The sequence below is a fragment of the Silene latifolia genome, chromosome Y, assembly GCF_048544455.1.
Source record: "Silene latifolia isolate original U9 population chromosome Y, ASM4854445v1, whole genome shotgun sequence".
Taxonomy (NCBI): Eukaryota; Viridiplantae; Streptophyta; class Magnoliopsida; order Caryophyllales; family Caryophyllaceae; genus Silene; species Silene latifolia.
Window position 1 is genome coordinate 224382309 of NC_133538.1, and position 26905 is coordinate 224409213.

At 42.0% G+C, this 26905-nt stretch overlaps 1 non-coding gene across 1 annotated transcript; it reads left to right on the plus strand.

Moving 5' to 3' along the window:
- Window positions 1–15655: 15655 nt before the first annotated feature.
- LOC141636181 (small nucleolar RNA R71) lies at window positions 15656–15761 on the plus strand. The gene has a single exon (XR_012540811.1). It is a non-coding gene; the product is annotated as a small nucleolar RNA R71 (small nucleolar RNA).
- Window positions 15762–26905: the final 11144 nt, after the last annotated feature.

Here is a 26905-nt window from a genome sequence, read left to right on the forward strand (position 1 = left end):
CTCCCTGTGGAGATCGACCCTACTTACCGCCGACTTCGTTAGTAGTAATCTAGGTATTTTATTTTTGGTGTAGAAACGACCGCATCAAATTTTGGCGCCGTTGTCGGGGAGGCGACGCTTTTTATCTGTTTTATTTTGTTTGTCCTTTCGCCTCAAGGGAAGACTAAGTACCTTGAGGCTGTTCTTATCTCTTTCTTTAGTCTTTGTTTTGATAGGCCTACAGGTGTATTAAACAGGCTACCGAGGGAGATTATCGAAGGGAAGGCTTGAGTACCTTCGATCCCCCTTGCCAAGATGACATCTGTTTCCCGACTAATTGCTCAGTTTGAAGCCCAAGCCGAGAAGCCTCGCTAGTTGGGAAAGGAAGAAATCTTGGGGATGTGGTGTGCCGAGCACAATGCACTGTAGTTGTGCCGCCACATCCACCCCATCAATGGCCACCGCAACAAGATCCTCGTGATATACAGAAAAAAGAAATCGCGGAGTTGAAATCCTTAATTCTAGAATATGATAGAAATATGGGTGCTCAAGTCACCGAACTAGATCCGAAATTGCTCTGTTATCACTGGGTTGGTTGCTCGGCAACCGAGGAAGAGGTGTGCTTGACCAAGAGCGGTTTTTCCCATGAAGAACCCGCGTTACCCAATGCTGAAAATGATTTCTATATTTCGGATGACGACTTTCTATCGTATTTCCAGAATGCATGCAGGGATATCAGCGCTGTACAGGAAGAAAGTCCTCGATCGAGTAATATCTCTTCTCGATCGAGTGGCATGCATGAGGAAAGTGCTCGATCGAGCGATTTTGTTACTCGATCGAGTGAGATGCGGGAGGAAAGTGGTCGATCGAGTGATTATTTTGCTCGATCAACTGAATTGGCCATTGGGAGCTTTTATTCGTCACTTGGGTTCATATTGGATGACGAGTTTGACGATGATGAAGGTTACGGTGAACCTCCCTTATTCACAAATGAGTCGGATATACTTGAAGCTGCGATTTACGGGATGGGTTCCACTGAGGAGGTTGATGAAGAAGCAGCTGAGACGGTAATTGCTCCTAGCACGGATAAGGTAATGCATTCCTTTGTCAGTGATTCCGTCGTTAAGAGCAACCAACCCGAGGTAGTAAGCGATAATTTCATTATTGTTTGTTTTAACAAAGATATTGCCTCGTTTAATTTGTGCTCCTTCTTTTAATGCTACACCCTCTCATATGTGGACGCATAATTTAACAAATTTTCACCGTCCTTATCATTTCAAGTTTGCTAATCTGAATCGGGACCCTTATATATTGACAATTGCTCCCGCGCTCCTTTATTTTGTGGATAAATTTGGGAGCGCTCATAGGAAATTTGTTCGGCTTAAAAAGTTAAACATTTTTATTTCCTATTTCTGTATTCCACTTTGGTGCTACTTATGCTGTTGTGTAGCACATGCGCAGCCTATTTGACAAAGTTGTCGCGCGCTTTGAGCTGTTTTGATTGTATTTAATTATAGAGGCTCGAAGAAAAAGAAGGTCAAGCTGGGACCTGACTGAAGCTAGCGCTACCCGGGAGGCAACCCGGCGATTTATTTCTACATTTTTATTTACCTTAAGTTGTAATAAATGGTTATTATACCATAGACGGTCTCAGTTAAGCTTGTTTTGGTTAGTTGCGGGCTGTTTTTATTGCGTTTTGCAGGAATTACGCTGAGATCCACTCGATCGAGTAGTTTCTCTACTCGATCGAGCACCTTTGCTGATGCATCCACTCGATCGAGTGAAGATGTTACTCGATCGACCACCTGCAGATTAGAGAACCACTCGATCGACCACTATTCCACTCGATCGAGCAGTTTTAGACGCCCATGTTACTCGATCAGCTACTATCCCTCTTGATCGAGTGTTATTGACTTGGATTAGCTTCCTGAGACGGTTTTCCGGGCCTTAGCAACCTCCCATTTCATGGTCGGTTTGGGGAGGTCCCCTTATTCGCGCTATTTTGTGAGTTTTTCCGCACTTACTTTCTCTTCCTCTTTCAGTTTGCATTTCCTTTCCATGTTTTGGTACAATGAGGGCATTGTACGGTTTGGTTTGGGGAGGTTATGCATCCATATCTGTGTCTGCATTTTGTTTTTACTGCATTTCAGTTATCACGTTTAATTTATGTTTGCATTGTTGTTTATTTTTGTTAAAAAATTCAAAAATTCAATAAAAATTTGAAAAATTGTTAAAAATTCAAAAATTTTCACGTTTATTTTAGCATATAGGTTGAGTCGGAACGGTAGATTTCAAAGATGAAATTGCACTACAATTGTCTTTTTGCTTAAGCCTTGCATTAAAATGTTATCTTCTAACTTTGTCTTATTGCATGTCTACGAGTTAATGTTAAAATTTAGCTGAACGAATAGACTTGACCTGAAATTTTGGCAACCTACTTATAATTTCTAAGGAATTAGAGCCTTATAAACTGGTGTCATTTATGACCAGTTTCATGTAGGATTGTGAGTAGTTACTCCTTGCATAACATGTATCATCAATTTGCACGTATATGAAATTCAATTGCTTTTTGCCGTCATACATTCGGGTTAGTGGTTGGTGTCACATGCAGGGAGGTGCTTACATATTCCCTTTCTTTCATTTTTACCCATAAACTCCACATTAGCCAAATTTGCCTGTTGACCCTTAGCTACATTCCAAATTTAGCCTGCCCTGTCAAGGTAGTTTAGATTGTTCTACGGTATATTGTCTATTGTATCAAGTTTGGCCTGTATCTGTTGACTTGGAGTTGGTAATTTATGAAGGAAAGGAGGATGATGAAAAAAGATGTGAAAAGAAGGAAAAAAGAGAAGTCGAAAAAAGAATTCGAATAAATAGAAAAAAAAAAGAAAAATTCGAAAAAGAAAGAAGAAGAAACCGAGAGAAAAATAAAGAAAGAAAAGAAAAAAAAGAGATGTTGTTTGTTGATTAGGCGGTTTCTGCTCCTATGTTCTATCTTATATCATATGAGGAGTATTTTTAGTTCGGTTTGGTGAGTTTTATGCCAAATGAAGGGCATGTGCTTAAATTCATAATTGAGTTGGAAATGGATATGTTTCATATGGTTTTGTTTAGGTACTAGCTTGATCACCTATACCTCCACATTCCCATAAATGTTTTGCCTTTTCTTACCCATTGCCTCACTTTACCATATTTTTGTAAGCCCTACCGTGTGTGACAGACCTTGTTTGGTTGGAATGTATGTTTGGTAGTTAGAAATGTCTATCATATTAGCTGCATGCATGTTTATGTGGGTCGTAGTTTAGGTGAGCGACTATTTTTCTTTCTCTCTTACATATATATGCTTACCCTTTGCTTCATGAGAGAAGAGTGACCCGTGAGAGTCCATTGTTAAAGGTCTTGCAAGGTCGACGGTTCAGCTTTATTATGAACATCTTATAACTTGTTTGCATTTGACTGTTTAGCTATAAGTGTTAGTTTGCTCGCATTAAATTGGCTTAAGTGGGCATTTGTAGCTGGCTCTGAGTTATCTTTTCCGTTCCATTAGTTGCATTTTAGTTTACTCGAGGACGAGTAAAGGTTTGGTTTGGGGAGATTTGATACGTGCATTTTATATAGTCTTTTTAGCCTATTTTATGCACGTATTTCTATGCCTTTATCGTGGTTTTATGCTACGAAATGCCCCGAATATGCTACTTTGGGTTATTTTGTCTTATTTGCAGGAATGAACCAGAAAGTAGCGAAATCAAGTCATTTACCGTCCGTTCGCATGCATTTGGAGGAAGAGTAGATTTGGAGCGGAAATATAGCTGTTTTGGGATGCGTGAAGGTGTTTTGGAGCTAAAAGGACAAATCAAAGTCAACTAACGAGAATGATGAGCTGCTGAAGTAAAGACCCACTCGATCGAGTGATTTATTAGTCGATCGAGTGGTTTAGGAGTCAATAATCAGTCGATCGAGTAAGACTTAGTAGTCGATCGACCAGTTTCTCTTATGCACTCACTCGATCGAGCACTTTACCTTCCGATCGAGCTGTTTTCTGGCTGAGTTTACTCGATCGAGTGATTTCTTTACTCGATCGAGTGGGCTATGCTGACGGGTTGGGCTTTTAAGCTCTAATTCCGTCATTAGGTTTAATCCTATTCCTATTTTCTTATAAATAGGAGTAAAGGTTGTCATTTGTAATCATCCAAGGATCACGTTGCTCTTCCCCTTTTCTCTATACACTGTTACTTTTATTCCTGTTCATTTCCGGATCTCTTTAATTCAGTAATTCTTTCTTCCTTTCTCTCTTTTTATTTAATGGTTATTATTCCCTCTCCCTCTTTATTTATTGCTCTTATTAATTCTATGTCTAGCTAAATTCCCCGTAGTATGTTAGGATTAGGGAAGCCGTGGTAGCATGTTTTAATTGTATTAAATAGATTAGCCCTGCGATAAGAATTGTATTAGGCAATTTAACTGTTATCCGGTCTAATGAATGCATGCAGGAGACCATAAATTTAGTTAACCCTGACCTAGATCGAAAGATTGGAAGGGAAGGCTTGCTTAATTACAATAGGGTATTGCAGTGAGGGCGAAAGTTAAACTGTTTACGCTCTAGGGCGGTTTAAGGACCGAAAGGTGACGACCATAGCTCTTCTTATCAATAGTCTAATCGCCTTAGTATTCCCGATAGTATAAGATCTGATAGCTGCCACGGTGGACCGACTCCTAGCATACTCCCTTCTCTCTTGCTGTTAATTTCTCTTATTTATTTCCCTCGCTTTAGTCTTTAGTTTAGAATATCAATTCAAAACCCCCACACCGTGACACCCCGATGCATCGAATTAAACAGATAGATAGCAACTTAGCCTCCCTGTGGAGATCGACCCTACTTACCGCTGACTTCTGTTAGTAGTAATCTAGGTATTTTATTTTTGGTGTAGAAACGACCGCATCAAATTTTGGCGCCGTTGCCGGGGAGGCGACGCTTTTTATCTGTTTTATTTTGTTTGTCCTTTCGCCTCAAGGGAAGACTAAGTACCTTGAGGCTGTTCTTATCTCTTTCTTTAGTGCTGTTTTGATAGGCCTACAGGTGTATTAAACAAGGCTACGGAGGAGATTATCGAAGGGAAGGCTTGAGTACCTTCGATCCCCCTTTGCCAAGATGACATCCGTTTCCGACTAATTGCTCGTTTGAAGCCCAAGCTGAGAAGCCTGCTAGTTGGGAAAGGAAGAAATCTTGGGGATGTGGTGCTGCTGAGCACAATGCAGCTGTAGTTGTGCCGCCACATCCACCCCATCAATGGCCACCGCAACAAGATCCTCGTGATATACAGAAAAAAGAAATCGCGGAGTTGAAATCCTTAATTCTAGAATATGATAGAAATATGGGTGCTCAAGTCACTGAACTGCAGTCTGAAATTGCTCGGTTAACAGCTGGGTTGGTTGCTCGGCAACCAGAAGAGGTGTGCTTGACCAAGAGCGGTTTTTCCCATGAAGAACCCGCGTTACCCAATGCTGAAAATGATTTCTATATTTCGGATGACGACTTTCTATCGTATTTCCAGAATGCATGCAGGGATATCAGCGCTGTACAGGAAGAAAGTCCTCGATCGAGTAATATCTCTTCTCGATCGAGTGGCATGCATGAGGAAAGTGCTCGATCGAGCGATTTTGTTACTCGATCGAGTGAGATGCGGGAGGAAAGTGGTCGATCGAGTGATTATTTTGCTCGATCAACTGAATTGGCCATTGGGAGCTTTTATTCGTCACTTGGGTTCATATTGGATGACGAGTTTGATGATGATGAAGGTTACGGTGAACCTCCCTTATTCGGTAGTCGGATATACTTGAAGTCGCGATTTGGACGGGATGGGTTCCACCGAGGAGGTTGATGAAGAAGGTGAGACGGTAATTGCTCCTAGCACGGATAAGGTAATGCATTCCTTTGTCAGTGATTCCGTCGTTAAGAGCAACCAACCCGAGGTAGTAAGCGATAATTTCATTATTGTTTGTTTTAACAGTATATTGCCTCGTTTAATTTGTGCTCCTTCTTTTAATGCTACACCCTCTCATATGTGGACGCATAATTTAACAAATTTTCACCGTCCTTATCATTTCAAGTTTGCTAATCTGAATCGGGACCCTTATATATTGACAATTGCTCCCGCGCTCCTTTATTTTGTGGATAAATTTGGGAGCGCTCATAGGAAATTTGTTCGGCTTAAAAAGTTAAACATTTTTATTTCCTATTTTGCTATTCCACTTTGGTGCTACTTATGTGTTGTGTAGCACATGCGCCTATTTGACAAAGTTGTCGCGCGCTTTGAGCTGTTTTGATTGTATTTAATTATAGAGGCTCGAAGAAAAAGAAGGTCAAGTGGGACTGATCAAGTTAGCGCTACCCGGGAGGCAACCCGGCGATTTATTTCTACATTTTTATTTACCTTAAGTTGTAATAAATGGTTATTATACCATAGACGGTCTCGATTAAGCTTGTTTTGGTTAGTTGCGGGCTGTTTTTATTGCGTTTTTGCAGAATTACGCTTGAGATCCACTCGATCGAGTAGTTTCTCTACTCGATCGAGCACCTTTGCTGATGCATCCACTCGATCGAGTGAAGATGTTACTCGATCGACCACCTGCAGATTAGAGAACCACTCGATCGACCACTATTCCACTCGATCGAGCAGTTTTAGACGCCCATGTTACTCGATCAGCTACTATCCCTCTTGATCGAGTGTTATTGACTTGGATTAGCTTCCTGAGACGGTTTTCCGGGCCTTAGCAACCTCCCATTTCATGGTCGGTTTGGGGAGGTCCCCTTATTCGCGCTATTTTGTGAGTTTTTCCGCACTTACTTTCTCTTCCTCTTTCAGTTTGCATTTCCTTTCCATGTTTTGGTACAATGAGGGCATTGTACGGTTTGGTTTGGGGAGGTTATGCATCCATATCTGTGTCTGCATTTTGTTTTTACTGCATTTCAGTTATCACGTTTAATTTATGTTTGCATTGTTGTTTATTTTTGTTAAAAAATTCAAAAATTCAATAAAAATTTGAAAAATTGTTAAAAATTCAAAAATTTTCACGTTTATTTTAGCATATAGGTTGAGTCGGAACGGTAGATTTCAAAGATGAAATTGCACTACAATTGTCTTTTTGCTTAAGCCTTGCATTAAAATGTTATCTTCTAACTTTGTCTTATTGCATGTCTACGAGTTAATGTTAAAATTTAGCTGAACGAATAGACTTGACCTGAAATTTTGGCAACCTACTTATAATTTCTAAGGAATTAGAGCCTTATAAACTGGTGTCATTTATGACCAGTTTCATGTAGGATTGTGAGTAGTTACTCCTTGCATAACATGTATCATCAATTTGCACGTATATGAAATTCAATTGCTTTTTGCCGTCATACATTCGGGTTAGTGGTTGGTGTCACATGCAGGGAGGTGCTTACATATTCCCTTTCTTTCATTTTTACCCATAAACTCCACATTAGCCAAATTTGCCTGTTGACCCTTAGCTACATTCCAAATTTAGCCTGCCCTGTCAAGGTAGTTTAGATTGTTCTACGGTATATTGTCTATTGTATCAAGTTTGGCCTGTATCTGTTGACTTGGAGTTGGTAATTTATGAAGGAAAGGAGGATGATGAAAAAAGATGTGAAAAGAAGGAAAAAAGAGAAGTCGAAAAAAGAATTCGAATAAATAGAAAAAAAAAGAAAAATTCGAAAAAGAAAGAAGAAGAAACCGAGAGAAAAATAAAGAAAGAAAAGAAAAAAAAAGAGATGTTGTTTGTTGATTAGGCGGTTTCTGCTCCTATGTTCTATCTTATATCATATGAGGAGTATTTTTAGTTCGGTTTGGTGAGTTTTATGCCAAATGAAGGGCATGTGCTTAAATTCATAATTGAGTTGGAAATGGATATGTTTCATATGGTTTTGTTTAGGTACTAGCTTGATCACCTATACCTCCACATTCCCATAAATGTTTTGCCTTTTCTTACCCATTGCCTCACTTTACCATATTTTTGTAAGCCCTCGGCTGTGACAGGACCTTGTTTGGTTGGAATGTATGTTTGGTAGTTAGAAATGTCTATCATATTAGCTGCATGCATGTTTATGTGGGTCGTAGTTTAGGTGAGCGACTATTTTTCTTTCTCTCTTACATATATATGCTTACCCTTTGCTTCATGAGAGAAGAGTGACCCGTGAGAGTCCATTGTTAAAGGTCTTGCAAGGTCGACGGTTCAGCTTTATTATGAACATCTTATAACTTGTTTGCATTTGACTGTTTAGCTATAAGTGTTAGTTTGCTCGCATTAAATTGGCTTAAGTGGGCATTTGTAATGCTCTCGAGTTATCTTTTCCGTTCCATTAGTTGCATTTTAGTTTACTCGAGGACGAGTAAAGGTTTGGTTTGGGGAGATTTGATACGTGCATTTTATATAGTCTTTTTAGCCTATTTTATGCACGTATTTCTATGCCTTTATCGTGGTTTTATGCTACGAAATGCCCCGAATATGCTACTTTGGGTTATTTTGTCTTATTTGCAGGAATGAACCAGAAAGTAGCGAAATCAAGTCATTTACCGTCCGTTCTGCATGCATTTGGAGGAAGAGTAGATTTGGAGCGGAAATATAGCTGTTTTGGGATGCGTGAAGGTGTTTCGGGAGCTAAAAGGACAAATCAAAGTCAACTAACGAGAATGATGAGCTGTTGAAGTCAAGACCCACTCGATCGATTGATTTATTAGTCGATCGAGTGGTTTAGGAGTCAATAATCAGTCGATCGAGTAAGACTTAGTAGTCGATCGACCAGTTTCTCTTATGCACTCACTCGATCGAGCACTTTACCTTCCGATCGAGCTGTTTTCTGGCTGAGTTTACTCGATCGAGTGATTTCTTTACTCGATCGAGTGGGCTATGCTGACGGGTTGGGCTTTTAAGCTCTAATTCCGTCATTAGGTTTAATCCTATTCCTATTTTCTTATAAATAGGAGTAAAGGTTGTCATTTGTAATCATCCAAGGATCACGTTGCTCTTCCCCTTTTCTCTATACACTGTTACTTTTATTCCTGTTCATTTAGGATCTCTTTAATTCAAGTAATTCTTTCTTCCTTTCTCTCTTTTTATTTAATGGTTATTATTCCCTCTCCCTCTTTATTTATTGCTCTTATTAATTCTATGTCTAGCTAAATTCCCCGTAGTATGTTAGGATTAGGGAAGCCGTGGTAGCATGTTTTAATTGTATTAAATAGATTAGCCCTGCGATAAGAATTGTATTAGGCAATTTAACTGTTATCCGGTCGAATGAATGCATGCAGGAGACCATAAATTTAGTTAACCCTGGCCTATATCGAAAGATTGGAAGGGAAGGCTTGCTTAATTACAATAGGGTATTGCAGTGAGGGCGAAAGTTAAGCTGTTTACGCTCTAGGGCGGTTTAAGGACCGAAAGGTGACGACCATAGCTCTTCTTATCAATAGTCTAATCGCCTTAGTATTCCCGATAGTATAAGATCTGATAGCTGCCACGGTGGACCGACTCCTAGCATACTCCCTTCTCTCTTACTGTTAATTTCTCTTATTTATTTCCCTCGCTTTAGTCTTTAGTTTAGAATATCAATTCAAAACCCCACACCGTGACACCCCGACTGACCGAATTAAAAGGATAGATAGCAACTTAGCCTCCCTGTGGAGATCGACCCTACTTACCGCTGACTTCTGTTAGTAGTAATCTAGGTATTTTATTTTTGGTGTAGAAACGACCGCATCATCCACCAACTCCAACAATAAAAACGGGCCAAACTCGCAACATGGATCAACATACCACAATTGACACACTAGACTATCTTGACTGGGCAGGCTTAGTTTTGGGTGTAGCTAATGGGTCAAAAAGGCTAAATTTGGTTTAAGTGGAGCTAAATGGGTGAAAAATATAGGAAAGGAAAATTTGCAAGCACCTCCCTGCATGTGACACCGACCACAAACCCGAATGTATGCAATTGACAAGAAATCGAATGTCATGAATGTGCAAAAAAAATGATAAACATGTTATGCAAGAAGTACTACTCTCAATTCCTATGTAAACCGGTCATGAATGTCACCAGTTATATGGCTCTAAATCTCAGAAATTATAGAGTAGGTTGCCAATTTATCATGCCAAGTCTACAAAGTCAGCTTAATTTGAACAAAAACTCGTAGATATGCGTAAGACTCAGCTAATAACTGTCAATAGAGTGCAAGGCTCAAGTAAAAATGACAAGTTAAAGTGCAGTTTCATCACGGAAATCTACTGTTCTGACTCAACCTATATGCTAAAATAAACGTGAATTTTTTTATTAATTTTTTTGAAATTTTCTAATTTTTTTTTTGATTTTTTTTGATTTTTTGAAAGAAATGAAAACAATGCAAGTAGAAAATAGAAACGTGAATGCAAAAACAAATGCAAATGCAGACTCAAAGGATGCATTACCCTCCCCAAACCAAAACGGACAACGCCTTCGTTGTCCTCCAGCATACACCAGCAGATATATATGGGGGAATGGGAAAAATACAACCAATAAATGTATGAAAAAAAATAAATAAAAAGGAGAAAAAAGAAATAAAAGAGTAAGAATATACATACAAAACACGAACTTCCCCAAACCTGCCTGAAAACTGGGGAAGTGAGTAGACCAGTAGCTACTCGCCAGCCTCGTCCTCCACGTCCTCCACCGTGAAGTCTGGGTCCACCTCCTGCTCTCTCCTCCTTGCCTCCTCAGCTTGAGTACGCGCCTCCTCCTCAGTTGTGCCCTCCTCCTCGTCACTGGCTGGCTCTGGTTACCCCTCATCTGGGTACCGGTAGAAATACGGGTGTGGCCAGCCCTCAGGAACGGGACGTCGTCGCATCATGTGATACACGTATAAAGGGAACAAAGTAAGAGCTATGTCCCGCTCCATACGAGCCTGCCTGCTAAGAAGCTCAAGCAACAAACTGTCACGGCGCCCTTGGTCAAGGACCGCGGACGCCTCAAAAGGTGGAGGAGGTACAAAATTAGCCGGGTAAAACGGCTGTGTCTGGTCGGGCGCAGGAGTAGGAGTAGGGATCGGAGTAGGAATGGCCGTGGAAGTTTGGCCACCCGTAGAAGGTGTGGATCCCGCTCCGGTCTCAGGTCTCTTCCGCTTCTTAGAAGTGGACATGGTAGGAGGTGGTCGAAGTGGGAGATGATACATGAGTAGAGGTGGAGGTATCCTGCCCTTAACAGTGGGCATGGAACGAGACGGGGTAGAGTGGTGCAGGGAAGGGTCTCAGACAAGGAACCTGAAATCTTCCAAGTCCGGTGGTCGGAAGCAAGCCAAAACATGGATAGTATAGTAAGAATGCCAAGGTACCTATCTGTGTCTATGTACTGTAAGTCACGAGGGAAGACGAGGAAGAGAGAACGGGCAAGAAAAGTGGCTATGCCACCGGAAACAATGGTGCCCGTGGTCTTCTCCCCCACAGTGTGAAATTACTGGGCGGTCAAGTAAGCAATGTTAAGGACGAAGGGTCCCTCACTGTCAATGTTCAGGTACCCACCCAGAATAGAAAGCTCAATGTTGTTCACCTTGTTTTGTTCTTTATGGCCAAAGATGGTACTACCCATGAGACGCAAGAAATAACGGGCTGGGGGAAGGTGGACCTGAGCGAGCTTGCTCTCCTCGTAAGTAGTCTGTGCCAAGGTCCTCCAGAACTGGAGAATGACCTTCCTAGGAGCGGCAGTGTCACCCGTAAAGGAAAAACCTAACCTAGTACCAAACTCCTCTAAAGTCCAAGAAAAGGTCCGGTTAAATAACCGAAAAGACACGGAAGCAGAAGTCGTGTCAGTGGCGTAAGCGCCAGAAGAGAAGGTAAAGGAGCTGAAAAACTCGAGGGTCAGCTCCTTGAAGGTCAAGGCACTCATGGTGACTAGTCCAGACATCCCCGTACCCCTCAAAATCTCAACAAGTGGCTCGTAAATACCAAGCCTATCAAGTGATTGACGGCACAAAAAATTAGTAGACAGAAAATCACAGCCAGCTAAATCAAAGAACCGAGAACGATGAATAGCGTTAACAAAGATTACCTCGGGATAGTCGGGGTGCGAGTCAAGTGAATCATCCACTCGGATGGTGACACGGCTAGCAGAGCGGCCAGCAGAAGGTGTAGCTCGTCCACGACCCCGCCCTCTAGTACCTGAAGAAGTACCCCGTCTAGTAGCAGGACGAGGTACTAGAGCGGCCCTGTAGGCAGCTGTGACAGCTGGGGTGGTCACCGTACCAGACGAAGAAGGTTCAGCTGTACTGGTAGAAGCAGAAGCAAAGCTAGCAGTAGAGCTAGCTGAGACGGAGGCAGAAACAGAGCTAGCCGCGACAGAGGCGAAACTAGCGACAATAGCAGTAGTAATAGTAACAAAAGGTAAATTAGGGGTAGTAGCAGCGGTAATAACAGTCGTAGTGACGGTGGTGACAGCAGGGACCACCATCTCAGTAGAGGACGAAACAACAGTCGAACTAGTCGAAGGTAGTGAACTACTTTCCATCCTAATCAAGTAAGCAAGGGGTATAACAATAAATTAAATCAATTAACCACAATAACCCCAAAACATTCGGGTTTTTTGAGCTAATTAGCAAAACGTTATACCCTAATTACTCAAATAAAATCGAAACAATCAACAAATTAACAAAAGAGTATATGAGAAACTTACTTGATCAATAAACCTACAAGATAAGCAAGAAAATCGACAGGAAAACGATGAAAAATGGCGGAATTCGATCGAAAACCACAAACCCTAATTTCCCTAATTGACCGCGAAAAGGACGAAAATAAAGGGGCAAAATAGGGGGCAAATGTCGATATACTAGGAATGTAAACAATGTGGGTATTGGATTTGGTATTGGGCAAAGATTATGGAGGTTTTTGGGGTTTTATGTCGCGAAAGGGATGAACAAATGAAATAAAAAAAATGAAAGAATGAAAAATAAGAAGTTTAAGAGTTACTTCCTGCGTGTGAAATTCAATTTCACTCGATCGTGTGATTTTAAACCACTCGATCGAGAAATCTGACCTGCATTTTACTCGATCAAGTATAATTCCACTCGATCGAGAACTCCCTATTTTTGCCATTTCGATCGAGTAATTGTATAGCTCTTGATCTAATTTTTTCCTGTGCATTCTTCTCGATCGAGTACAAAAAGTACTCGATCGAGTTTTTTTTATGTAATGCATCCCAATGCGTCATTACCTCCCCAAACCTGCATAAAAATACTCGCAAACGTATCCCGAACATACCAAATCGCAAAATAACAGTCTATATTCTTTCTAGCTACGCTAAAACAGTCTAAAATCTAGCATTTCTAAAAATGCAAATAAAGAAATTCGACGGAAGTTTAAAATTAATTTTTACAATTTGTTACATGGGGCATTCCCCGCTCAATTCCCAAAACAATTCAGTAGCCCAAAGGAGGGCTTCTGACTGGAGGAGGTCCCTTCAGCGTCCTTGACCGTCCTCTTCGTTCTCCACGAGCTTGAATTTGAACCAGTAGGGGGAGAATAGTTAACATCCACGTATGCACGAACTTTTCTCGTCCCTTTATCTTTCCCATCAGCTTTGACATTAGGATCCCCGGTTTGATTGACTTTAATTGCACTACGACCTTTGACAGCTCCTGCATCTATTCCATCTGTACCTGCAGCAAGGAAAACAGATGAATGTTCCTCCTTTTCGCTCTCAGTCTGAGGCAGAGGGGTCACAATTGCAGCACAAAATTCCACATTTTCGGCTGGAGTGTCAATATGGGAGTCAGTAGAGGAGAGGGCATTGCAAGGTGGAGCTTGCATGAGAGCCCTATGAGATATAGATTGATAAAAAAATCAATCCTTCATCTCTTACCTGAAATGTAAGTGTCTTACCCCCGACATCGATCACTGCGCGAGCAGTGAATAAAAATGGTCTCCCTAAAATAATAGGGGTGTGAGTGTCCTCGGGAATATCAAGCACTACGAAGTCAAAGAGAATAAAGAATCTCCCTATTTTGACAGATATGTCTTCTGTTACTCCTAACGGCCGTGATATACTACGGTCGGCCATCTGTACGGTCATGTTTGTGCAATTAAATTTGGTCAAACCAAGTCTCTTTGTGAGAGACAAAGGTAAGACGCTCACGCTAGCACCAAGATCGCATAGCGCGTTATCAATCAAATGGGTACCTATGTGACATGGAATCGAGAAACTACCCGGGTCTGACTGTTTAGGTGGCAACTTATTTTGAACTAGAGCAGTTCCTACCTTAGTTAAAGATACTGTCTCATGATCGTTGATATGTCTCTTACGTGACAAAATTTCTTTCATAAACTTTAAGTAAGAGGGTACCTGTGTCAGCAACTCGGCGAATGGAACAGTAACCTGTAGGCTTTTCAGGAGCTCGGTAAATTTACCGAACTGTTGATTGGCTTTAGTGATCTGTAATCACCTTGGGAAGGGTACCGTAATAGGAATCTCGAGCCCTTTGTTTCTCTCTTCCAACGTCTCAGCAGGTTCAAGCTCTTTTTCACTCGATCGAGACTTTTTTCCTCTCGATCGAGTCCTGGCCTTCCAGGCAAAATTTCACTCGATCGAGCAGTAACAACCTCTCGATCGAGTTCCTCAATAAGCACAGTGTTCGATCGAGTGGTTTTCACCTCTCGATCGATCCCTTGATAATCCAGTTCACTCGATCGAGCAACATTTTCACTCGATCGAGTGCTTTCTTCAACAATTCTACTGGATCGGGCACCATAAATCAGTCGATCGAGTATATTCTTCGTGGCGAGCTCATCTTCAGCGACAAAAGACTGTTCATCATCATTATTAGCCTTCCTCGGGTCTGATGTGTCATCTAAAGTTGATAATTTTTGTCCTTTATATGAATGACCACTTCTCAAATTAATCAAGTTTACCGTCTCGTGTGGATTCTTTTTAGATTGGGACGACAAATGACCCTGTTTCCTCGTGGACTGGTTCGCGGCTAACTGAGCAACTTGAGTTTCAAGTCACTTTATTTGCCATTGCTTTGTCAAAGACTGAAGCATTATCTTTAACTCAGCTAGCTCACTTACCCTACTTGAAGATGATGCTCCTTGATTCGGTGGAGGAAAAGGAGGCTTTTGGAAGCCTTGTTGAGCCTTGTGAGGATGGACATAAGGTTGCTGCTGCTGCGGTGGAGGAGTGGGATTAAGAACATTCCGACTTGTCCACCTCAAATTGGGATGGACTGCCCCTTGATTATTGTAATAGGAACCTCCTCCTTGCCTATATTGCTGAAAGGCAAGGACTTGCTCCTTCTTAGTAAGACAGTCTATAGCCGTATGACCGTCATCGCTTCCACACCTCTCACAAGTGACAGTTTCCTGTCTAGTCTACAAATGAACCGTCTGTTGATCTCCAACAGATTGCAGCTCCAATATATCAAACCGAGCATACATGGCTTCCAGCTGAGCCACGACTGCCTTATCAACCGAATGGACCGTTCGAATACCGTCCCGTGGGTTCCCATATTCAGCACAATGGGTCGCCATCTCCTTAATAATGCCCCATCCCTTATCATCATCAATGTTCTTTTGAAATCTTCCGTTGGATGAGGCGTCAAGTACAGCTCTGTGGTCATCGTACAACCCATTGCAGAACTGGTTGCACAAAAACCACTGATCAAAACCATGGTGAGGAAGAGACCTCACCAACTTCTTGAACCGGCACCAAGCTTCGTAGAAAGTCTCATCAGGTGCCTGCTTGAAACTAGTAATCTTACCCCTCAGCTGATTAGTGCGTTGTGGAGGGAAGTATCTTTTGTAGAAGGCAAAAGAGAGTCTCCCAGGTAGTGATACCAGCAGCAGTCCAGTCAAGATCAGTCAGCCACTCACGGGCTGAGTCAGTCAGAGAAAAAGGAAATAACACTTCCTTTATCTTGTCTTGTGTTACTCCCTTAGTAGCAGGAATAGTAGAGCAATAGTCGGTAAAGACTTCCATATGCTTTCGCGGATCTTCACCCGCCATACCTCGGGACAAATTCCTTTCCACCAGATTTATGTAAGACGGACGGATATCGAAAGTGTTACCGTCCTCATTTTGGAGGTTAAAACCTTTAGGAATCGAGGATGCTTTGGGCTCCGAGTGACTTGCAATGTTAGGCATCTTTACTGGCTTGTTGGCAGAAATGAGATTGTCTTCTTCAAGAGACTGGTCTTCTGCAAATAAAAAGTGTTGTAGCTCGGGCTCGAAAGTACTCAAGTCTTCTTTTCGAAATTCTCTTTGCAGACGGAGTCTATGCCGAAACAGTCTTTCTGGCTCCAAATCAGCTGGAACTAATACCGACCTGTTTGACCTGGGCATACACAGCACTGAAACAGATAAATGAGAATTGTCTCAAGGAATAAAAATTCCCTGAGACAGATAAAAATAAATGAAAACAAAAACAGATAGGGTTGTTGTCTCCCCGGCCACGGCGCCAAAATTTGATATTGTCGTTTTGTACCAAAAATAAACCTAATTAAAACTAACAAAGAAGCTAGTGATAAACAGGGTCGATCTCCACAGGGAGGCAAGATATCTGTTAAAGGTCCGTATATTTGGTCACAAATGGGGGGGGGGGGGGGGGTTGATTTTGGTTTCTTACTAATAAAAGATTAAAGGAAAGAGCAGTAAACAAAGAGCAATAAAAGGTAGAAAATATGAATAAGGTGATCAAATAAGCATGCCAGGATTTTGGTTCACCATGGTAGTCTATTGACTCAGTTGCGAATAGCCTAGACAATTTACTGTGAGACGGATACATGAAAGGTCCTTCCGGTCCACTTTCTATCCTGGATTTCCACTAACTTGACTTCCGTCCTCATTAGGGTAGTCTACTATTCATAGCAGGTCTATTTAGTCCAATCTTCCGATCTAGGGAGTAAATTTAACCAGATTAAAGATAACTTAGAAGCATGCACTCAACTAAGTCGGTATTACAGTTAAATTGCCAGGGGTACAGATTCTCACAAATAAATCATTTAGTCTATTCGCTACATCGTCACAATCCTACTATGGATTCCCTAATCCCGACATGAAAGAATTTAGCTACTCATATTACTAGTGATGTCAACAATAATAATAATTAATATACTAATTAGAGACATGGTAAAATAACAATAATTATGCATAAACTAAATTAGGACAGAAATAAGTAAGAGAAGAAAACAAGAATTAAAGCAAAAAACAATGAGATTAAGATTAATAAGAGAAGAAAGATTACAATCTCTAGCAATCCGGCGTAAAGAACAAATCCACTAGCAAGAGATTAAAGGAAGAGAATTCAACAGTAGAAGTATGAAAGAGAGACTAAGAGAGTTCTTAGATGATAAAAAGCATACTTAATAACCTAATTAATGAAAGCTTAAATAGGCAAAACAAAGTCTTCAACGAAATAACTCCAACACTGGTTAATTAAGCCCGTGTAATACCAAAACCTCTCGATCGAGTGATATAAAACCACTTGATCGAGGACTTCATCAGCTACCCCTCTCGATCGAGTAAAAATCCTTCTCGATCGAGGAAACCCAAATTCCAGTATTTTGATCGAGTAAAGTAAAGTACTCGATCGAACTCTTCTATCCTCCAAACCACTCAATCGAACCAAAATGCTTCTCGATCGAGTGCCTTTCTTCAAGCTCAGCTTCTAAATCGTCATTGACTGATTCGTTGACCACCCTTCACGCACTTCAAGGCATGATTCTTGCTCTAACATTCTCGTCTCCTTAATATGCATGCTAAATAGGACGAAAAGAGTACAGTTTCACCACTTTCAGGTTCATTTCTGCAATTTAGACAAAACAAACCAAAGTAGCCAATTCGGGGCATTTTGCAATACATAATGGTATAAAAATGCATAGAAATACGTGCAAATTAGCACTAAAAAGGCTATATAAAATGCACGTATCAATAGCAGATGAGGATATTCCTAAGACAGCTTTCTGGCCCCGTTATGGTCGTTATGAGTATGTGGTGATGCCTTTTGGTTTGACGAATGCACCAGCAGCTTTCATGGATCTGATGAACCGGATTTTTAGTCTATTCTTGGACAGGTTTGTGGTTGTCTTCATCGATGACATCTTAGTCTATTCTAAGACTAAGGAAAAACATGCAGAGCACTTGAGGCTAGTTTTGTAGACTTTGCGAGACAATCAACTTTATGCCAAGCTATCCTAGTGCGAGTTCTGGTTAGAGGAGGTGGCTTTTCTTGGTCACGTGATATCTAAGAAGGGTGTGTCCGTGGATCCTAGCAAGATTAAGGCAGTGACCAAGTTGGAATTACCGAAGAATGTTGCTGAGATTCGGAGTTTCTTGGGTTTAGCTGGTTACTACAGGAGGTTCGTGAAGGACTTTTCTATGATAGCACGGCCTATGACTGCTTTGATGAGGAAGGAGACCAGTTTTCAATGGGGTTGTGAGAGGACTTTCCAAACCTTAAAGAAGCGTTTGACCACATCTCATATCCTAGCTTTATCAGAGGGTTGTGAGAACTTTGAAGTATATACTGATGCTTCAAAGAATGGTTTAGGGTTGTGTTCTGATGCAAAATGGGAAGGTTATAGCTTATGCGTCGAGGCAGCTGAAGCCATATGAGGAGAACTACCCTACTCATGATTTCGAACTGGGTGCAGTTGTCTTTGCTCTTAAGATTTGGAGGCACTACCTTTACGGGGCAACCTTTAAAGTGTTTTCTAATCATATGAGTGAGAAATATATCTACACTCAGAGAGAACTTAACATGCGGTAAAGACGGTGGATGGAGCTGATTGGGGACTATGACATGGAGATCATCTATCACGAGGGTAAGGCTAACGTTGTTGCAGATTATTTGAGTAGGAAGAGTGTTCATTCGTTGTGTACAACTATGTCTTTGCTGAAGCTAGGGGATGAGATGTCCAAGATGAGGATCTATATGATTAGGAAAGCGGATGCCATCGGGGATTTGACGATCGAGCCGGATTTGTATGAGAACATCGAGTAAACAAGAGCTTGATCCTAAGATCCAAGAGTGGAAGTCTAGGGTCGAGAGTGGCACAGTTTCCAGGTTTTCTATCCACACAGATGGGAATGTTCATTTTGATGGGAGATGGTGTGTTCCTGATGATGCAGATTTGAGGAGGGTAATCATGACAGAGGATCATTGCACTCCTTATTCGGTTCACCCAGGAGCTGACAAGCTTGATAAAGACCTCAAGAAGACTTTTTGGTGGCCTAATATGAAGAGAGATGTGGCTGAGTTCGTGGCTAGATGTTTGACCTACCAGAGGGTCAAGGGTGAGTAGCGGAGACCACAGGGTAAGATCCAATCTCTTGAGGTACCTGAGTGCAAGTGGGAGTCGATCTCTATGGACTTCATCGTGGGGTTACCTAGGACACAGCAAGGTAACAATATGATTTGGGTGATTGTCGACTGGTTAACAAAGTCAGCTCACTTCGTTCCTATAAAGGAAACCTAGACTAAGATACAGCTAGGCTTGAGTTACAGGAAACATATGGTCCGGTTATAAGGTATACCTAAGGATATAGTGTTAGATCGAGATGCGAGGTTTATATCGAAGTTTTGGCAAGAACTGCAGGATTTGATAGGTACTACCTTAAACATGAGTACAACTTTTCATCCTGCAATAGATGGTCAAACTGAGAGGACTATCAAGACCTTGGAGGACATGTTGAGAGCTTGTGCCATGGAGTTTGGGGGAAGTTAGGAGGACAGCCTGGATTTGATCGAGTTTTCGTACAACAACAGCTACCATACTAGCATCGGGATGACACCTTTTGAGGCTTTGTATGGCAGGAAGTGCCAAAGTCCAGTTTGTTGGGATGACAGTGGTTTTAAGGCCGCAGATGGTGCAGGATATGGTTGAATAAGTTCGGCTAATTCGTCAAAAGATGAAAGCAGCTCAGGATCGTCAGAAGAGTTATGCCGACTTGCACCGCAGGGACATCGAGTTCGCAGTGGGTTAAATAGTCCTTTTGAAAGTGTCACCAATTCAAGGAGTGATGAGGTTTGGGAAGAAGGGTAAATTGAGCCAGAAGTTTATCGGTCCATATGAGATTTTGGATCGTGTAGGTGAGGTGGCGTACAGGTTAGCTTTACCACCAGCTTTGGATCGAGTCCACAACGTCTTTCATGTTTTATAGCTCCGGAAGTATGTGAGTGACCCGTCACATGTGCTTGAGGTTGAGAACATCGAACTTGATGAGTCCTTATCTTATGCCGAGGTTCCTAAAGAGATACTAGACCGCAAAGTATGCAAGACAAGGAATTGTGAGACCGTCTTACTCAAGGTGCTTTGGTCTAATAATAATGTGGAAGAGGCCACATGGGAACCCGAGGAGGCCATGCGAGAACGTTTTCCTAACCTTTTTGATCAGGTATGGTTGGTTATGGGGACGTAACCGTTGTCTTTTTAGGGGGTAGGACATGGTCGCATGTTTGCATTTGGGTTAGTTTGAGTCGGCATAGTAATGTTATGCGATGTTTTGTGTTAGTTTATCTATGCTTAGATTGTTTGGTGCATTGTGCTGGGAGTTCATTGGTCTTGTTTGGATGTAGAGTGTGTATGTAGAGTGTGAACTTCGGGGATGAAGTTCTTTTTAAGGAGGGAAGACTGTAATACTGCGATTTTCCTAAGCTGGTACTTGGCCGAGTATGGCCTATTCGGTGAGTAAGGGGTGTCATGTATCCTGGTTTGGCGACTACCCAGGAACACTCGGCCGAGTATGTGGAATACTTGACCAAGTAGAGGGTACTCGGCCGAGTATACTCTATACTCGACTGAGTATCCGGTCTGACGGGTGTTATTTCCGCAGTTTGATTTGGAAATGATTAGTTATATAAACACGTTAATCAGTTTCTAATTACACTTTTACAAAACCTAATCACTCAACGACGCTCTAATCCTCTATAAATCTCTCCCTAGTATGTGTGTGTGTGATCGTTAGCAAGTATATTCATCCTTTGTTCTATCATCGGTAACTTCTTGTTTTCTATAATGCGTTGATTAATCTTTAGGGTTTGGCTTTAATTGTGATTTGGGGAAAATGAGGTTTTTGCATATGGTGATTGTTGTTTATGTGATTGTTGTTAGGCGAGGAATTCGTAGAGGAGCCGTTCTAGATCGCTTACTTGTGTCTCTTGCAGTTGTGCTAAGGTAGGGTTTCCCTACTCGGTTTACTGTTAATTGATTTAAGATTGTATTGCGAATGTGGTAATTGATATTGTGATTATATGTGAATCTTGGAGTTGGAGTTGGGTGTTGGTGTTGTGATGGTTATTGATGATGTTCGTGAGGTGCGTACTTGGCTGAGTGGAGTCACTTGCGGGAGTGGATTCACACCCTAGTTTCACCCTCTGTGGCACCCGCCACAGGAGGGGATGTGAACATTAATGGACAGGGTTATCGCTCGTTGATGAGCGGGGCTTAGGTGGGGATTGGCTGCGGTCCCCCACTGGCAGCGAGGATTACCTGTTCCGATGGGTAATCTGGCAGGGTTACACACTTTAGTGTGTAGTCGGTTACTATGTGGGAATGGGAGACTGAGGTGGATATTGATCAGCTGGTTATCTCTTTTATTTGTCTTACTTTGATTTTCCAGTAAGTGACCCCGTTGTTGTTTTATAAAATCTGTGGTGATCCATTCGGGGATGGTGAGCAGATTCTGACAGGTGATGCAGTTGTTTAGCTATGGGGCAGTCCTGGGGAGTCATCACACGAGTTTAGCTTCTGCTGTCAAGAGACTTAGCTTCTATTTTTTAGTTGTTGGTTGTAATAACATTACTTTAGTTTTGGATTTCCAGAATATGTAAACTTTAATCTTTCATTGTAACACCCCCATATTCAGAGGAGCCTTAATTAGGCCTTCCTTAGCATATAAGGGCGTTACTATCTCGGTTGCCCGAGGTAAGTAATCATCAAAAGTCGATAAAATAACAATTATAGTTATATTACAAGCGTTACAACCGACTTAACAGAATAAAGATACAACTCGTGAGCTACACACTATCTAAATCGAAACTCGTGAGAACTCCTCCCGCCAGGACTCCAGCTATCAACAACATCAACACCTGCTAAGACCGACTGCTCACCATAAGGGATCACGACAGACACATAGAAACAACAAGACAACCACACAAGGTCAGTACTGAGATAAGACATAACAAAACCAACAACATCTATCAACACAACACAACACAATCAATCACACACGCAATCACACTCACTCCAACCAATCTCCGTCACCGACTGTCCACTGGACCAGCCCTGCCAGTGGGGGACCGCAGCCGTACCCACCAAATCCCCGCTCATCATACTGAGCGATAACCTTGTCCCATTAATGTGCACATCCCCTCCCGTGGCGGGTTCCACGGAGGGCGAAACTAGGGCGTGAAGCCACTCCCGCAAGTGACTCCACTCAGCCGAGGACGCACCTCGAGAACCAGAGACAAATAATCATAGATAGCTGCAACACACAACAACCAACAAACTGTATACACCAACCGACTACTGCATATACGCTGCCACACAAACACAACCACAATTCAACAACCACGACATGACAACCGACCCACTAGACTATCCACAGAAACTGAGTAGGCGAACCTACCTTTAAGCAACTGCAACCACTCCATGCCAACATACGAAATATCGAGCAATCAAGCAACACCTATATCCACAGCACAATCATCTATCACTACCAAGCAAACCCTAACTGCAAAGACAAGGATACGGATGATGATGACGACATACCTACAAGAAGAAACCTGGCAAAAGACCGCTACCCGACTCAAGCTATACTCTCCTAAGGCACAAGAACCTTCAAAGGCTTCCATGGAGGTTATATGGTGAAGGGAAGGGAAAGAGGCGACCTAAGGATCTGAAGAAATGAGGCGGAAATGATTTATGGATTTAACAAAACGCGATTATAAACCCTCGCTGAAAACCCGTTACTCGATCGAGTGGCCCACATACTCGATCGAGTGTCCCCTACTCGATCGAGTAGCCTATACTCTATCGAGTACCACACATAACTCACAACCCAAGGTAACTTTGGCACGCACTTCTAAGGACTATTACCGCTCCCATGGTCAGTCAACGCTGGTCAAAGGGTCTCTAAAAGGGCGGGTATTACAGTCTTCCCCCCTGAAAGAGAACTTCGTCCCCGAAGTTCAACTCACCCAACCAAGGCACACAAAACGGAAACAAAACGACATCACTAATTTTTGTTTTTTGCATAGGTTACTACTCCCCGGAAATACCATCCCCCATGTCATCATCATCAACTGTCTAACTCTCCATATAGATCGACCTCTACGAGCTACTACTTGAAATACCAACCGGCACAACATTACGAGATTACCCTTCACAAGCGACAACCATCAATACGAAAAATACTATCAACACACCGTATGATTATACCACCATGTTACTCAACAACGCGATTCCATTCCAACACATGACATCATAGCTATCTCTTTGTGACCGTCTTTTAAAACATACTATCAACTTTCACTTTGACATACAAGTTACTTCCACTAACAAGTGCAAACAATTATAATTCCCTACAAGAAATGTGACCAAAGTCGTAGAAAACGTTATAAACAAACAACATAATTTCAAAACCGGCCTTTTTATTTTGCGACATTACTCTTCCCCTCTAAAAAGGAACTTCGTCCCCGAAGTTCACCACCAAATTACTACATATGTTACTTACTACTTACATCTTGACATATATCCAAACCATATTATTCATTATTGACATTACTCATATTACTCGTACAACCAGTAAACCATATAGACATATGCAACCATATTCGAATAACTAACCACCGTCAAGAAGGCATGTATATATCATTTGTATTTGTATATGGAAGGACACACTTCCGGCGAAATATAACTTGTAGACATTACGGATGTAAGATTAAAGCAATAAGAAACAATTACAACTTCACCATTCGTTACAAATACGCACCTAAAATCCAAGAACGACTTCCAACATATGAAACTAACGGTTCAAACATGTTACTAATCATCAATAACCATGTTAAACATCAAAACATGTACTATATAATCATTAAACAATTTTAATTAGTGAAAAGTTCCTGTAACAGTGGTACTCGATCGAGTATATAGAGTACTCGATCGAGTGCTCGCTACTCGATCGAGTGTCTTGGCTACTCGATCGAGTAGCCCTGAGATCAGAATACCTCATTTCTGGCACACCTGCAGCTACTCGACCGAGTATAGGGTACTCTGTCGAGTACCTACAGGTCAAAATCCTGGAAAATCATGTCATAACACCACATATATATATATATATAATCGTCACATAACGCGAGTCGGGATGACTTCCCGACCCCCAAAATCAATCCTGCAACAAGTTCAAACTAACAAATCCGGCCTTATGGCCATCCATACAAACCAAAATAAAAAGTTCAAACTAACAACGACTACTATCGTCCAACACCATTAACCATAAACAAGGATAAAGAATAGGAGTATCACTCTTGCTGCTGCTGCTGCTCATCCATAATCTCATCTCCACCACTATCTCCTCCCGAGGTGCCTGCTCCCGACGACCCAATGCCCGCATCAACCCCTGCTCCAGCTCCAGAACTCATATACCACGGGGTCAAGCCACCATAAGCAAAGGACTGAGGTGTCCCCCAAGCTGACTGATCCACCTCGTAAGAGTGGAAAACCCCACTGTAGTCCCCAACTCCGCTCCACCACACTGGATGTGGTCCCTTGGTCCCAATACCCTGAGCATACGCCATCTCATGCATGTTCCGGAGTGTCAAGGTGGATGACACTCTCTCTGCTAAGTAGCTCGAACGCGTCTCCGGGGTGTCGAGGTAGGGGTAACAAGGAAAAGGGTGCTGCTGCGGTGGTGCTGCCGGCCGTGGTCTAGTCTCAGCGGTCCTCTCCCTCACTCGACAGGGTCCTCTCCCCAACCCGGGCCTCTCCTCCACTGTCGCCGCGTTCTCCCCCTTCTTTGGCTCGGGCATCACCTGGAGGATCGTGTCATCAATAAGGTACGTCCGCAACTGTCCAGGTCCATCATCATCCTCCTCCTCCTCATCGGAGTCCACAGCTACTACCACCGGGTCTAATGGCTCTGTCGGTGGGAGGTGCTCAGGAGCCGGGATCTTCATCCAGCTCATGCCCCACACCCTCCAAGCTAGGCTGTCATCAGCTAAAGTTCTCTACCATTTCAGGTCGAGGTAGTAGTCTCGTTCCATAATAGGCACTGGTGTAGCCAGAGGAACATACTCAGAAGAAGCCTCAAAGGAGGCTAGCTTTTCAGCTAGCCGAGTGGCGATAGCACCACAACTCAAGTACCGGGTAGTGGAAGTAGCCATCAAGGCAAAGCTAGCACAGACCATGGCAAGAGCATTAAAGACCACCCTCTCGGTCCGCTCCGGGTTGAGGTAAGACATCAGAAGCAACATCTCATGATTGTTCAGTTTACTAATATCCGGTCTCTCATAAAGGAGGTTCGAAATAGAACGAAGAAAGATCCTCAAGGTAACATGTTGAACATCATTAATCAACATGTTGCTTGAGGTGGGAGCTGGCTTTCCGATAAGACAAGGCATTAGGCGGCAGACACCGCACTCAGAAGGGATCTCACTGATGGAATCCTTGGGAGGCTTGGCCAACCCAAGGTGAGACGCAAAAAGGTCCATGGTCAACAGGAAACTTGTGTTCATCAAACGAAACTCAACAGTTTGTGCAGCTGGCTCGTAATTAAACGAGCTCATAAACTCCAAGGTAAGAAAAGGGTAAGAATGCTTCCTCCACCGATACAACCCCATGAATCCCAAAGTCTCGAAGATGTGACAGACATCCGTCTCAATTCCCAAGTCATTGAGAAGTGTGGTATCCACACAAAGGGTAGGCCTCATTTTGCGTTTCTGTAACACCACAAATCGCTCTCTCTGTTTAAAGTCTACAAACACCACCGAAGGGTACTCCGGTACCGCGGGTACTACGGGTCCACTACCTTCCCCAAGCTCGGGCTGTGAAACCCTCCCCTTCTTACTCTGACGGGTCCCTATGTTTAGTCTCGGCATCTGTTTCAGCATACGATTTAAACAAACTTGCATAGGCATGTAAAGCACATAATTCACACAATTGAACTTTGAATACTCAGCTAGGTACACACTTTCACCAACAAATTCCAAGTTGATACTAAAATTCAGTTTATAGTAACTCAGACGATCTCTATTGTTGTGAAAGGTTTAGCATGATAAACACAATATACTCAACCAATTCGGATATCATGGCATGGCTCAAATGCTACCCCATGTAATTACTTGATATCATGTGAGATATTCATACATGTTCATAGAAAGGCAACTTAAAACATGTCATCGTCAACCTTCAACATTAGAAGCAATTAACTCAACTAGACTAGTCAGACGGTCTCTACAACTGTAACAAATTAACATATTCATCAACAATTAACATCACCATTATCATATTAAAAGCTTAACTCTTGCATATGCATTCATATCTAGCACAAAATCTCAATTATAGAAAACGAAATTCAATTTGGGGCACTTTTAAGACGAAATTTTAAGGCAAATTTTAAGGTGAAAATCACCAAAATCCATCTTTCAACATGATATATACAGCATATAATGCTCAATTTCATCATCTAACATGTAGAAAACAACCAAAAATCAATTTTGATTTTGTAAACCCTAGAAAATTCGTCCCAATTTTGCAATTTCTATACTATTTTTGGAGCAATTAATCATTAATAATCATGAAAGGGAAGCATATGAATCACATTACAACAATTAAAAGTAATGATTCGCCCATATGAATCGAAATTTCAGTTAATTCTACCATTCTAACAAGTTCAAAGTGATAAAACATGTAAATA